Raw genomic sequence first — 14,557 nt, forward strand, 5'->3', positions numbered from 1 at the left:
TTGGGTTAAGAACAGACCTCTGGAACGAATTAAGTTCGTAACCTGAGGTACCACTGTAACTAGTTTTGGGGTCTGTAGCATTAACTGATTTTTTGGTTTTTCTAAAAATAATAATCATAACACAAACTCATACAAACAGCAAGCGAATGCATTTAGAATCCTGAATCCAATTGTCCATACAATATAACGCTTAAGGAAAACAAACAGCACAACTTTTAACAAAATGTAGTGGTACATCGCCAGGCTGCATGATCTTGATACAATCCCACGCCCATAACTAAGCAACCATTTTCCTTTCATGCTGATTTTGTGATTTCAGATTTTTATTTTTGCAAAGCCACATATTGTTTTTCTACTCAACAGAATGGCAGTTTGTGCAATTGTTGGTTTTAAAATTTTGTATCACCACACACAAAGTTAGTAAACTCTGCCATCAAAAGCATCTTTCATAAATCATAATAAAACCCACCAATGTATTGTACTGAGAGTTGGTGAACCTGCTGGCTAAACAGAGAAAAGGCACAATTCTAGGCATGCCTACTCAGAAGTAAGCCTAATTGTGTTCAATCAAGATTACTTCTGGGGATTTATTTATTTAAAATATGCGTGAATATAATCTTAATCTCTAAGCAATTCACAAAGAATAAATAGCATACATCATAAATAACATAGCAGTGTAGAGATAAGGTTGCACAGGATTGCAGTTTGAGTTACAAATCAAGTCCCCACTCTGATATTCTCTCTTAGGCTAGCTATTCCCAATCATTCTCAGCCTCCCACCTGTATTCTGATAATTCTGATCTGCCTTACAGGGTTATTGTACAGATTTTAATAAAATAGCGAATGTAAACTGCTTTGAAGGTATTTTATTTTTATATACTTGTTTATAGATATATGTGTTTGTATGTATGTATATACCACTTGATTATAATAAAACCTCTATGTGGGTTACAATAGATATTCTAAACGTGCTATAAAAATACTAGTTTTCTGGCTTAGCTTGCCTGTTCTTGTTTGTGTGGATTTGAGCATCAAATAATACAAAGTATAAGTATAGTATTCTTTCTTAATTGTTTTCCTACGATTTGAAAAAAAATTACCTACTAAAATACCACAATACAGTGAAGTCGAACGGAATCCATTCTGGAACTCCATTTGACTTCCAAAACGTTTGGCAACCAAGGCACAGATTCTGATTGGCTGCAGGAACTTCCTGCAGCCAATCAGAAACCACATAAGCTGCATCATACGTTTGGGTTCCAAAGAATGTTCGCAAACCGGAACACTCACTTCTGGGTTTGCGGCGTTCGGGAGCCAAAATGTTTGGCTCGCAAGGCGTTCAGGATCCAAGGTACGACTGTACTGAATTTAATAGCAGCTAATTAATAATAATAATAATAATAATAATAATAATAATAATAATTTATTTATACCTCACCCATCTGGCTGGGTTTCCCCAGCCACTATGGGCTGCTTCCAACAAAGATTAAAAATACATCAAAATGTCACACATTAAAAACTTCCCTGAACAGGGCTGCCTTCAGATGTCTTCTAAATGTCAGGTAGTTGTTTATCTCTTTGACATCTGATGGGAGGGCGTTCCACAGGGCGGGCACCACTACCTCCTGTAGATTTGCTTCTCGCAGTGAGGGAACCCGCCAGAAGGCCCTCGGCAGTGGACCTCAGCGTCTGGGCAGAACGATGGGGGTGGAGACACTCCTTCAGGTATACTGGGCCAAGGCCTAATGATGCTGGACCTGACAATGTCATTAAGAATAGAGGCATCATGCCACTTTCTCACTTCAAAAGCCAACCCTTTTCTGTGAGTACAGTGGTACCTTGGTTCTGGAACAGTTTAGTTGTTGAACAAATCGGCTCCCAAATGCCGCAAACCGAGAAGTGTTCCGGTTTGCGAATGTTTTTCAGAAGCCAAATGTCCGATGCGGCTTCCACGTGAGCGCAGGAAGCTCCTGCAGCCAATCGGAAGCTGCACCTTGGTTTTCGAACCGTTTCGGGAGTCGAACGGATTCAGTTTGAGAACCAAGGTACCACTGTACTGGATGGGGTGTTTACTGAAGCACTGAGGTGAAGAAAGGGGTGGATGTTGGGCTGTGGATATATGACTCCCATATATCTAGTTTAGAGCATTTTTCTGCAGCCTCACCTGATGTGCCAATTGCATCCCTTCCAGGAGAAATCGTCCCGACTCTGCTCTTGTTGCTTCAAATATGCTGCAACACATGTGGACTACTGCAAAACATCTGGGGCTCTACCTCTGAAGTGCTTGGCAATTTCAATTAGTTCATGAAGCACTGTTTTTACAGAATCATAGAGTTGGGAAGGTCATATTCTAGTCCAACCCCCTGCAATGCAGAATTTTTTTGCCCAACATGGGGATCAAACCCACAACCCTGAGATTAAGAGTCTCGTGCTCTATTGACTGAGCTATGCCACCTGGGTTGATGTGGCCCAAGACATCTTGATTATATCATCCCATTAATTCTTCAGCAACACTGGCTACCAATTTGCTCCCATGCTCAGTTTAAAGGCCTTAACCTCTAAACTTGGAGTCAAGATACCTAGTAGGGCTGCCTCTTTCCATGAGTCCACCTGCCACACAAAAAGTGAGGCCCTGTTTGTTGTCTGTCCCTGTCCGTCCCCCACAATGTGAAATTTGGGCAGGGATGCAGCAGTTGGATAGGAATGCCCTCCCCAGGATGGTCTGTACCAGGGGTAGGCAACCTAAGGCCCGCCTTCTCAATCTGGCCTGCGGATGGTCCAGGAATCAGCATGTTTTTACATGAGTAGAATGTGTCATTTTATTTAAAATGCATCTCTGGGATATTTGTGGGGCCTGCCTGGTGTTTTTACATGAGTAGAATGTGTGCTTTTATTTAAAATGCATCTCTGGGTTATTTGTGGGGCATAGGAATTCGTTCCTATATCCCCCCCCCCAAAAAAAATATATAGTCCGGCCCACCATATGGTCTGAGGGATGGTGGACTGGCCCACGGCTGAAAAAGGTTGCTGGCCCCTGGCTCTGTACCCTTGTCTCTGTTGGCCTGATGTTTTGTTGTTGTTGTTGTTCCCGAAATTTTTCGTTTGGTTGCTTTACATTTTCCATTGGGCTGTAAGATATTGTGAAAGTTACTAAAAATTGTATTATAAACCAACTTCACACCCTCGATAAAATGGTGGGATATAAATGTTTTAATAAATATATAAAAGGAGGGTGGTGGAAACATGTAGTTTAAAACCATTTATGGTGATATAGAAGCAGCAGTTTGAAGTCTGAATGGGCACAGTGGGTATTGTTTTGATTTGTTGCCAATCACTATGCAAATGTAATATAAATACAACTGTGCACTAAGGCCATGCGGGCAAGTGGGCTTCACAGTTGACATAGTTAATAACCCAGAGCAAGCACACACAAATTGACTGTTGCAATATTTTATGGAAAGAATTTTGACTGAAACACAATAGCGAGACACTGTCAGATAATTTAGTGAAGTGCTGAACGGCGTTTCCGCACAAAGCAAGAGTGACTTTTTAATATTCACTAATTCCCAAACAAATAATAATGATCAAGAAATATTAAAATAAGCATTTTATTAGTTTCATTTCATTTCTTAATTACTCAAATTCAGTTTACCAAATTATTGCAGTGTGAAATGCTTAGAAGCAATGCTTACCATTAACAGGATTATTTACATGTAATCCCTCCCTCCCAAGGGGTATGAATGAACCGATCATTTGTGAATCCTGATTTAGGCTCTGAAACAATACCAGATGAATGAAATGTAGTTGTTGATGGAAGAGTAATATAATATGAAGCCATGATTTAGCAGTAAAATTAAACAGACTCCAGTACTTTATATGTCAACTTTTTTTTTTAAAGCATGTAGACGAACCTAAATGGAATTGCTTGCAAAATTGTTCATTTTATAAGAATATTTGCAGTTGAAATATGCTTAAAATAAAAACTTTTGGTTCCAAGCACAACCCCAAATTTACTCACACTGAAGGCCATTTTTACTTTTTCAATTGGCTTGATTGAGATGAACAACGTGCTTTTTATCCATCATGCTTGCTTCTGAATTTTAACCAGTTTTTTATCCATCATGCTTTCTTCTGAATTTTAACCAGTTTTAAGCTAATTGCTAAGCTAAAAGCAAAATGAGATAAGGCGTACAGCGCCATATTAGGGATCTCATGAAACAACAGTCAACAAAACTAATTTTATTTATTTATTTATACAAAATTTATATGCTTCTTATATTCATCCAAACAAGTGGGATGTGGTTTTGCCTTAAATTGCCTTTTCCTTTAATTAGTTTTGTAGGGTGAATGTAATTCTCTACACCTGAGCAAAGAGAATCAGACTGTAGTACAGGTTTCCTCAACCTCGGCCCTTCAGATGTTTTTTGAGACTACAATTCCCATCATCCTTGACCACTGGTTCTGCTAGCTAGGGATCATGGGAGTTGTAGGCCAAAAACATCTGGAGGGCTGAGGTTGAGGAAGCCTGCTGTAGTATGTAAGCAAGTGAGGTAAGAGAAGGACAAGGCAATAAGGGGGGTGAAAGGCGCTTCTGTATAGCATTTGTTTTTGTTGCTGTTGATGGTGGTGGTCCTTTCCTTCTCTAAGCCTGGATCTCTCCTGGCCTGTTTCGCTGAAAGATTTGCTATGGGGATGCAATCAAAAACATCACTGTGTTGACCGTGCCAATATTGGACACTGGTGCAGCTCTAAGGTCCCAAGTCTTGTGTAAAAATATATGACAACCGTTGGGGTCTGATAAACATTTGCTGAGGAGAAGCTCTGTGGTGGATTCTCAAATTGCTGTGGCATTTTAGAAAGTGCTGTGAAGAAAAGAGGGATTACAATATGGCACAGCCCTTCCACAGGAATGCATCAGATAATTTATAACTCATGTGGATGAAAGTATTTAAAATGATATCCCATGCACAAAACTTCCAAACCAGGAGGGAGGCTAAGCAAGAAGTGAGGAAAAGTTAAGTTGGGATCACTTTCATATAAAAACCGAATGTTACTGAATGCTGAACTAGCTCTTGCTGTGAGGAGAAAAATGGAAGCTTTGAAATTTTTGACGGAGAATAAATGATTACATAAGTGTGTGACACTAGAAGGGCTGTGTAAAGCTGTAAAAGAAATTTAAGCCGAATTATGCACCTGCAGTAGTAGAATAAAACAACACTAATATCACCCACAAGCTGATTGCAGATTGTTGTTGTTGTTATTATCTATTAAATTTGTATACCACGCTTCACCCGCAGATCACAGGGCAGTTAAACGGATAATACATAAATAGATTAAAAATCAAAACCATAAACTAGGCTGCTATTAATGACTACACAGAAATATTATCAATGCAGATTTAACAACAGCAACATGGGCAGTATTTTTGCTACATCTGGAGTTACTGAGTTCTGGAAAGTGGGAGGCATAAAACAAAGCCCAATATTAATTGGTACAACATACTTCTGTATGAAATGGCCGGCCAATAAAGCTGATGTCTCTTCCACTCTCCCTATTTAACTCTCAAATTCAAAGATGCATCTAAAGTCTACTTTAGATTAAGATTAAATTAGGCTCTTTGTAATGAGAGGGGAACAATTGGGGGGGGGGGAATACTTCTTAATCCATAAAAATATAGCTATGAAAAAATGCACGGGTAATCAGTTCTTGTGCAGCATACCTCATGTAGCCTAACCACAAAAATATCTCACCTCATCCTTTTATTTTTATGTTGCCTTTCCATAGTTAAAATCATGCTGAAGGCAGTTTACAGAATTAAAAATATCGCATAATTACAAACATAACAAAAGTAGTCATGAACAATAAATAAAACAAAAATACACAACCAAATTAAAGTTTCCCCATAAATCATAGTAAGTGCTAAAATAAAGATGCAAAAGATTACTACCAATAACAGCAACAACTTCCTTCACCCACTCCCCATCAAAACCCCAGCCCAACAATCTGTCCAGCTCCCTCAGCTTTTGTAGTTGGAGTCAGTCAGCGCCCTGCCCTCCCAGGCCAACTGGAAAAAAGGCTCTCAAAGGCAGGGACACAGTTCTTCCAGGACTCACAGCCAAGATGGTCAGTAGAGAACATTATGTGACAGATTAGAGTATCATTCCAGCATCTCTTAACAGATATATACACTTTCCTGGAATTATATTAATACCATATATATATATATATATATATATATATATATATCTTAATACCATCTTTTTAACTTCTTAGTCACTGCATACTGAATATTGATTGTTAATACAGAAGTGCGATGCTCTGCGGATATGAAGCCCTTGTGTCAAATCTGAGTGAAAGGGAAATTTCTAAATCACAGCAGGATTAGGGCTGCTGGAGAAGGAAGCGCAGAGATCGCAGATGGAGGCTGCCAAAGAGAAACAGAAAAGGAACTTGAGCAGTGAGTCACATCTAAGTAAGCAGCTTGTAGGGATGGAGGGGTGAAATAGAGGACGGACAGGAGGACAGTGTTACATTTAAGGTGACCATGTGCCCTCATTTAGAGAGGACAGTGCTCTCTGTTTTAAGGTGTCCTCTCTTTGAAGAGCTGGCCAGTCCAAGTGCAGTTTAAAGAACCATAAGAAGGGGGAGCAAAAACTTTGAAATTACTCATCAACATTTAGCACCTTGACAACTGGCTACACTCTTCACTGCGGTGAGATGTGTTGTATGTGTATTGGAATTATCTTTCTGGCTTCTAAAGATGAATCTACACATACACTTGCTCTCTTTTTTGGTGATACACACGTGACTACCCTAACTGTTTTCAAAGAGTCAAGTTGCTCAGAATGAAAAGCAGAGGTACGTTCTAAAGGCTGAGACCGGCAGTGCCGTATCATTGTTCCAATGTCTGAATTGTGCGGCTGGGGAGGAAAGTGGAGGCTCTTAATGAAATACACAAGTGCTATCCCCGACTCATCCCAATTTTGGCCAAACCATGCCTTAACATTTGTTAAGGGTTAGTATACCCTTTTGTTTGATGTATTACAGTATTTTAATATTTTTTTGGTAGCCGCCCAGAGTGGCTGGGGAAGCCCAGCCAGATGGACGGGGTATTATTAATAATAATAATAATAATAATAATAAATTATTATTATTATTATTATTATTATTACCTTCCCAACATTGCTCAGATGCTGGCCTGGGCTTTGAGGTGCAGCTTCTTCTGTTCCAGGTGGCTCTGGCAGGAGACCAGCCCCAGCTTCAGCACAGCTACTTTCTCCCACAGGATCACAACCTTGGAACCCAGCAGTCCCAGGGCTTTGGCCAACCTTCAGCTTTCATCACCTCCCCGTGCCTCCTCCTTCTCCAAGACCCAGGCAGGGACACAAACTCAGCACCAGAACAAAGCAAGCTGGAGCCAAGCGACCACAATGGCCTCATGGACAGGTCCCACCCACTTTGCTTTATGGGAGACCGGCCAACTGAGGAGCGGGGAAATGGCGAAAGACTTTCTTAGGGGCATTCAGGAGACTTGGATCTTGTTTTCATAAAAACAGGAAGTGCCAGAGGCATAAATCTAAGAAATGTTGTAGAGGGATGCACAGATCTGAACTTTCAGTAACACGTTGAAACTCTGTACTAAAGGGAAGGCCTCTTGGGAATTCGGGACTCTGAGTGACAAAGTGAGAAGCTCTAGTGGCAAAGGGTTTTGGTGACAGTCCCGGCATTTTCGGGGCAGTTGGAGACTATGGTATGCCAGGCCCCCTGCAATTTGAGCAGTAATCAGTTGCTTCTCTTATTTGACACAGGTGTACTGTCTTTACAATCTCATGTTCCAGCCAACAATTTCGGTGGCACCCAAAGGTGACAGATGGCTTGCTTGGTGTACCTGCAGCACTCTCTTTGACTCAGCTGCTCATGGAGTATGGCACTGGAGTTTGGTTTCCATAGCACCTTACAGATCAAGGCAGATATAGCCAGTAGCAGCCAGTGGCGCTGCATTGCCCTCCTGACTTCCCAACACTGCATGCCACTGCCAGTTACTGAGAGGGGGAGAATGAAAGGAAGCAGGGAGCTTGGCACTGTGCAGCACAGCAGAGAAGCCAGTCTGATGCTCTCAATGCTGTGCCCATTCCAGGCCAGGCTCCCTGCTGTCCTGCCCCTCTCCCTCTTGGTAACCAGTAGTTACACACAGTGTTGGGAAGTCAGGAGAGCAGCACAGTTGCGCCAGGCAAGATGCCTATGGGAAGCCCTCAAGTAGGACTTGAATGCACCGTACTCCTCCCACTTGAGATCTCCAGCAGCTGGTATTCAGAGTTATTCAGCAGCCACTGATAGCCTTATTCTCCCATTTTGGCCCAGGTAGCTGAGCTTTCAAACCACCCAGGAACCAAAGCATTAAAATGCATCCACACGAGAAGTTGTTTGGAAATAGGATAGATGTGATGACATATGAAACGCTGACAAATGATCTGATGTGCCTGTGTAGTGCTCACAGCTCATATACGATTGCTGTAATCACAGTTTTAAATTAAATTATTAAGCATCAAACTCAGATTAATTGACTTCAGATCTGGGATTTGAATTTGTCAAGCTGAGCAGACATCGCTTGATTTTGTATCACAGTTATCCCAATTATAAATCATCACCCCCTTTGCCGGCAACTCACTGCAGCCCACTTTCAGCAGTGCGAACACACTTGTCGTAACTCTCGCCTTGCATTCAAAATGGACATTTGGAAAAGGAAATATGTGCTGGCTTATGTTGCGATGCCACACAGACTAGCAAACACAAACCTATTTGAGGAAACAGACTTTTTTGCTTTTATTTTTTACACCCTGTTTTTCATCCCCCCCCCCTTTTTCTTTAAGAATGACTTTGTGTGAATGATGAGAGAGCTGAGAATAGCAGAGGGCAGCTGGGCATTTGGAAGGCAGTTGCAGTTCTACATACAACCTAATTGTGTCACCATGAGGATGGGGTTCCATTCAGAACCCGAGCAATGTAGAGTTTTACTCAGAGCCTGCTGCAAACAAGAGCTGTATAGTGGTATCTGGAATATCCTACAGTACTTCTGTCTAGCTGGCTGGATGCTAGAGCACTGAAGCATAGATTAATGACATCAGAGATGACTTGTGATGTTTCCTTTTGAGGTCCCATAGGTATCTGTTTATTTCCAGAAATATATACATTAAGCATTACTTTTAATAGTTGTGCAGGGGAAGGGAGGGGGCACTCTAGCAATAATTTTGTTGTTAGAACAGGATTGGTAACGCGGGATAACTACAGTATGTAACTAGCACCTGGTATTTCCTCCTTTGTTGAAGTCTAAGAGTAATCAACACATGGATCAGTACTGGTATACATAACAACAGCACAATCCTGCGCATATTTGCTCAGTAGATACCTACTAACTACATTGGGGCTATCCTGCCTTATGAGTGGTCAAAGCTTGAAGCCTTAATACCACAACTAAATAGGTTGCTGTAAGTTGTACTGCTATTACTCTCAGAGTTTTATTCATACCTTTCAATAAGGAGTCTTTTTGGAACAATCACAATAAGGAATGTCAACTTATATTGTGATCTGACAGAGTTTGAAATGTTAATTAATGAACATTTCAATGCTATTTGGCAGGGCTGGGGGGAGAGAAATACTTTATTAAAATACTTTATTATATGCTTACGACAATAAACTTAATGTAATAGGGTTTAATGTTTTATAAGTGCTAGCTCATTGGCATTTTATTAATTTTGATGGTGTTTTGCAAGCTGCTCTAAGAGGGTTTGATCTGGAAACATATTTTATATAACTAAATGCTATGGAGGGTAAAAGGAGAGATGGAGCACCAGTCAGAAGCACACATAGGGTCACTGCCCTTTTTGCTCTATCTCTAGTGCACAAGGATATTAGCTTATAGGTATATCGTCCAGTAATGCTATTCTTTACAAGTTGTTGTTGTTGTCGATGATAAAAATAATATTCACACTTTATCCATGGATTTGAGAAACAGTTCATAACTTCAGAATAACACTCCTGGACTATGCCTATTTCAAAAGGTACACATGGGATTGTATGACTGAGTGTTTCTCCATGTGGGAACAGTGCTTGGGTATGGAAGAACTCTGCCAGGATGTAATAATCCTCTCCCTAAAACCCAATAATACCACTATCCAGGTGGTATGTGGGCGACACTGAATATTTACAAAGGCTTGCAACAAAAGCTGGGACCCAAAATATATGATGCCTTAAATTTATGTGTAATTCAGTCCAATGTATCCGATGCATGTAGTGTTGAGTTGCAAGTATGTGAGTGTGTGTGTGTGTGCATATAGTTTGGGGAAAATTGTAAAGAGTGAGGTCATCAGAAAATGAGGTATGGAAAAGCATAGTTTATGAAAATCACATGATTAATAGTGAGCATTGACAAAAAGCAGGTTTTGCTAACACAGACATCCTGGCATAAGTTAGCCAATAAATATATGCAATGTGATAAAAAAAATCATTTGTCCTGATTCAGCCCACAAGTGATAGCACTGAACCTCTTGATGAATCATAATTCAGCATTTTCATGTAGCAGTCTCCCTTTGTGGCATTGGCCACTCTAAGGCAAGTTACAGAGGGCTGTAGGAGACTGAAGTGCTCCCACACTGGTTTTTATACACAGTACTGCCATTTCTGATGTACAGAAACTGACCTGATTTGTCCTATGTAGAATACAAAAGGGCATCACTGGCAGTTATCAAATATTACAATGGAAGGTGAACAATTAAAAAAACCTTAACATTATGAATAATATTACTAGTATTCACTTTGTGGAAACAATGGTGCATCTACATAATGGATATATTGGAACCCACTGACCACTATACATTTTTGCATGTTTCTAACTTCCACTCGGAATACAGTGCTAAATCCTACAAAACAGCCTCATATATTCATATTTAACCAGCAAGTTTAAGATTCACAGCTCACAACTAAAGAATATACATCAAGTTGTTCTCAAATCCCAGCCAACTAAATGAAAAACAAAGCAGAACTGAACTACAAACTCAGATTGGGATTCAGGAATAATCTTATGTAGGACAGACCTAGAAGAGAAAACAAGACCGCCACTTGTTGTCGTCTAATTCCCAGCTGAAACTACTCAAACATTTCACCATTGATCTATAGTCCAACCTAGACACTTGTCTCTCACAGACCATGGGTAGCAGGCCAATATGTGCCAACAGAAATGTGGCAGATGCCAGGTCTGTCCCCATGACTCCTCTGACAACGCTATGTTGGAATCTAATGTCAACCATAACATCAGTGGGTCGCAATGCAGTTATTACAGCCTGTACTTTTCTGCCTTTAACTTCTTTCTGACCTCACTGTTTACAGTTCCCCTATTCTCTCAACTCTGGAAAACACCTCATGCATCTGATGGTGTAGCCTATACTCCATGAAAGCTTACACTGTAATAAATTTGCTAGGCAGTATCCAATGTTAACCAGCGTAATCTCATGGAAATCTATTATTTTACTGAATTACATCCATTGATTTCGATGTGTCTCCTCTGAGAACGACTTCATTCACTATCACCCTTAGCCTTTAAGGCAGGGTTGGGGGACCTATGGCCTTCCCCATGTTACTAGACTTCAGCTCCCATCATACCTGATCAATGGACATGCTGGCCAGGGCTGATGGGAGCTGAAGTCCAACAAATGCTGGGAGGGCCACAGGTTCCACCTCCCTGCTTTAAGGCACCACAAGGGGTTTTTTAACTGAAAAATTAATGGATATTGTCTGACCACGCATGTTTTCCCAAGGAACAGCAAGTAATGTTTAACAGTAGATATGATGGTTTAAACACATGTAGCTGCATTTAAGGAGGTCTTGAATTATGATGCAAGTTATTCTGCTGCTGTTGCTGTGTAAATACATGGAATGACATACCAATGCTGCCCAGTTCCAACATTTCAGCTAAGCCTGTGCGCTGTGTAATTGCTCACAACCCATTAAGCTTGATATGTTCTGTAGACTCCCATCTTTTACCTGATGCATTTATTCTGCATGGGATACCTCGAAGAGAACATATCTGATTCAGTAAAAGGCAAATAAAATTTAAACCATGCAAGCAGGATATGCTTTCAGGAAATCTCTGTATACAGGAAATATCTGAATGGGGTTCTTTTTTGCTGGCAATGATCCAGCACTCAGAGAATGAATATAAGGATGTTCACAAATAGTGTTGATGCTTGACTGATTTCATATGTTTGACCAGCTCGTTTTCTAGCTTTCATCTGCAGATATTATAACTCCCCCCCCAAAAAAAATCTACCATAATTTTAATTTGCTTCACAAGGCAACAAAAAAGCAAAACTAGTACAAAAAAGGTGAAAATGCATTATGCCTAAAATTGGATTAAAAGCAAATCAAAATCCAACTGTGAATTTATCATTTCAATGAATTTCAATGCATGGTTTAAAATCTGTTCAAAATCTATTTGAAAATGAATATGTAATAATATAGACATATCTCTTTTTATAAAGCTAGCATTGTTGGATGTATTCTGTGCATTATAATTCATGAACAGAGTAGATGACTATTTGAGAAGTATTAAAATGAGCTGACTTTTCAATACAGGTATCTTGACAATAAGTTTTTTTCTCTATTCTTGGCAATTCAGAAACGTAAACAATTGTGCTGGGAAAATAATATGTATTGTAATATTCATTGTACAGTAGAAGTATAGTAAGTGGCAATTCTGGACATTACAAGAGACACAAGGATTATTTTCTGTGATTGCACAGAGAATGCTTGGATTTCTTGTGAAGCTTTTGCATTGGAAATGAGATTCATCAGTCTGAACAGGGCAGGGTTAGAGCCCTTAGCAACATGCTTATTTTGTAGAAGGTCACTCAATAATAACTTCCTCTGCCCTCCAAGCTTATTAAGACTGACTGGCATATATTAATGAAAACACCTGATTCTCCAACCATAAAACCCAGACAAAGACTTTATTTTAATATTAAGGAAGGAACCCTTAATTAGCAGGGTTTCAAAAATGTCAGCTTCTTCTATTAGCTGTTCTGGTCCATCAAAGCTATAATCCCTACTGTCAAACTTCATCACATGATAGACAGTTTGCTGGCTTTCTCTCTCCTTTTTTAACAACTCTGATCATACTGACTGAAGCTTCTCTTATTTTGCTATCACATTTAACAACTTTGCATGCATTTCCATGTTGCATTGCTGATTTTACTCCTCTTTTCAAAGTCCACTTGTGTCAGCTAAAAAGGAGACGAATCTGAAGAAACACAAAATATTACAAGCTGATACACAGACACATAATTAAGGGCTTTCTGGAAGACTTATTCATAATATTGATTCTTTTTCCAGGGGCATGCAAATGTGGTTCTGTGAAAACGTGAAGGAAAAACAAGGGTTCACAGATGAATTTCCATCTCAGACAAGTTACAGAAAAGAAAGAACAAATGTTTGAAATGTATCTCTAAGGCTTGGGGAAAAAATGCACCGCCTTCATTGTTAGTCAGCCTCACTGCTAAAATGATCTAGTCAATTGAGAGCTGAAAGCAGTGCTCTTTAAAGCAAGACAGAAGAACTGCATCAAGTGGATATTTATTAAGTATTTACATACACAGCCTTGCATCCTGGTGCTCTTTCCAAAATCAAAGCTTTAGAGAAAGAAGAAAACAATACAAAATAAAGCAATGAACTGGATCCAAAGGTTGGGATTAGTTTAAAGCAGGGGCGTAGGAAGGGGGGGTGCGGGGGATGCGATTTGCCCCGCGTGTCATCCCTGTGGGGGTGACAAAATGGCACACCACATGGGGCGGCACTTACCTTGGGGCCTGGCCTGCAGTGTGCCTGAGCCACGCATCTCTCCTGGGAGTGACACGGTGGCTCGGGGCCCTGTGCTGCCTGAAATGGCAGCGTGGGGCTTGTCTCTGCCAGGCGGACTCCGTGGCAGCGCAGATCGCCCCCCGCCCCCGTGGGTGGCTTGCCCTGCCCCCGCCGCTCTGGGTGCTGCAGCAGCTAGCTACGCCCCTTGTCACATAAGGTTCCTCCACCCAGTTCTGATCTATTCTCACTCCCTGCAGCAACCCTCTTTGAAACTGCCCATGCTATTCAGAAGGTCCTCCATGAAGGCTTTGGAGCTTTGTGCAGTGTCAGAGGGCAAAGAACTAGTGAGGCAATGATAGGGTCGGCCAGGACATTTTGCTGGTGTAGGCCGCCCACCCTGCACCCACCATCACGTCTGCCACCACAATTGTGCCCTCGCCCACAGCTGCACCCGTGCTACTGCCACAACACAGTGTCGAGAGACCAGCATTAATAGTGACTGTGGCAGTGGTGGCATGGGTGAAGCTGTGGCAGGGCTGGCAGTTGCACAATGGGACTGGCAAAAGTGCAACAGGGGGTGAGGCAGGGGTCAGATCTGCTGCCTGAGGTAAATTGTTTCGCCTCGCCTCATGGAAGCGCCGGCCTTGGGTAATGATCAGTTGTGCAAGTGGCCTTCCACTCATGCAACCTTTGAATTCAACTCCATATG

At 41.0% G+C, this 14,557-nt stretch overlaps 1 protein-coding gene and 1 long non-coding RNA gene across 12 annotated transcripts in view; one reads left to right on the top strand and one right to left on the bottom strand.

Annotated features, from left to right (window-relative positions):
- Nucleotides 1-14,557, bottom strand: part of NPAS3 (neuronal PAS domain protein 3) — a 641,499-nt gene that overhangs the window by 99,118 nt on the left and 527,824 nt on the right. The gene's annotated exons all lie outside the window — the stretch shown is intronic.
- On the top strand, nt 8,961-13,725 carry LOC308462727. Its single transcript, XR_013979272.1, has 2 exons — nt 8,961-9,161; nt 13,384-13,725. It is a non-coding gene; the product is annotated as an uncharacterized lncRNA (long non-coding RNA).

This window comes from Podarcis pityusensis (genome assembly GCF_964106645.2).
Source record: "Podarcis pityusensis genome assembly, chromosome: 1".
NCBI classification, from domain to species: domain Eukaryota; kingdom Metazoa; phylum Chordata; class Lepidosauria; order Squamata; family Lacertidae; genus Podarcis; species Podarcis pityusensis.